Source organism: Eleutherodactylus coqui, chromosome 13 (assembly GCF_035609145.1).
Source record: "Eleutherodactylus coqui strain aEleCoq1 chromosome 13, aEleCoq1.hap1, whole genome shotgun sequence".
Taxonomy (NCBI): Eukaryota; Metazoa; Chordata; class Amphibia; order Anura; family Eleutherodactylidae; genus Eleutherodactylus; species Eleutherodactylus coqui.
In genome coordinates, this window is record NC_089849.1 from 122,312,296 (window position 1) to 122,314,052 (window position 1,757).

Here is a 1,757-nt window from a genome sequence, read left to right on the forward strand (position 1 = left end):
TCTTGGCTTGGTGAAGAAAAACAAAATGTTAATGTTAAATTTGTACGCCTCCTAAATGGTTTAAAAAAAAGTGAAGTTTTTCAAACGGGCGTCCAGAATAAAGTAAACAGATGGAAATATATATCTTATCAAAAATTTGTACATATTGCAGCTGAAAATGTGAGATACTTTTTTCAAAATTTTCCCAATTTTGGCACTTTTAATAAATATATACAAGTTCTATCGGACTCTTTTTACCACCTGAATGAAGTACAACATGTGGCGAAAAAACAATGTTAGAATCACTGGGATATGCAAAGCCTTTACGGAGTTATAATATGTTAAAGTGACATGTCAGATTTCCAAAATTTGGCCTGGTTATTTGGGCACAAACAGGCTTGGTCACTAAGGGGTTAATATTTCAGACTTTTACAGAAGTGACAATACAATTTTTTCTTATGTTTTTTAAAGAAAAAACCTACGCTTTGTTTTTATAATGCACTGCAATACTTATGCACTACAAAGTATTATGGCCAGTAGTGTTGGTCTATTAAGCCTTGCCAGACTTTCGTTCAGGCCTGGAGGGTACTGTTAGGCCCCTGAGTTGCAATAACCACTTGGCCCTCCACAACTCTGCTGCAGCAGTGGTCTTTCAGGTGACAGATAGGAAATCTGAATTAGACACAGAAAGGAGACCCTAACTCCAGTCCTCCGGGAACCCCAACAGGTCATGTTTTCAGAATTACCACAGTATAGTATATCCTGAAAACATGACCCGTTGAAGTGCCCTGAGGACGAGAGTTGGGAAACATTAATTGTATCACAGCATCTTGCTGGTTAGACCAAAGTAAAAATTCTCTCATTCATAAGAGAATGGTGAGACATTGGACAAGTCAGACACTTACTTTGTAATACATTCCTTATTGGTTTACCTCTTTTCCAAGGTTTTGGTTTCCATTAATTGCACACAATTAGGCCGCATGTACATGGCAGAGCCAGATTCTGCATGCGGGATCCTGCCCTGACAGCAGTGGTGTCCGCATGTACCTGCTTTCTTGAAACTTCGTCTGTACAGCAGATGGTCCGGTCAGACATGGGCAGTACAGACTTCTTTTTAAATGCCTGCTTTTCCCGCGGACGAGCCGCGGGTCGGATGGCTTCCATTGACTACAATGGAAGTCGACGCGTTGAACGTCAGGAAAATGGAGCATACTGAGATTTTTCATCCGCAAGTGGAAACCGCAATTGGTTTCCGCTTGTGTGATGAAGAATCATTTCTGCATAGCAGGGTATTGCAGGTATTTGCTGCTGAATCCGGAGGTGGACGCACGCTCCAGATTCCGCAAGTCAAATCTGCCCGTGAGCATTCACCCTTAAGGTCCTCAGCGGTAAAATACCTAAAACAGTTAGAAGGGAGGAATCGTAAGCAGAAGATACAAAGGAGGCTTCTATACATCTCAATACATGGCCCAAGCCCCACCTTCACTGGTCTGAGGTTTGCCTGCATATTTTCTATACTACGGGCTGCAGCCAGCGCTGTGACCCAGTACTCAACAGCATCAAGCAAAAGGAAAGTCTACGGCGGCAGAACGGCAGCCGAACGATAAATGTTTGTGCCTCTAAGGTGAATTCACACAGCAGATTTGCTGGAAAAATCTCTGCAGCAGAAAATCAGTTGGTTCCTATTAGAGATGAGCAGGCTCGGGTGGGGCTGAGGGGGGCAGCAGAGCGGAGCAGGAGGAAGAGTGAGAGAGATCTCTCTCCCCCCCAACCCCCCC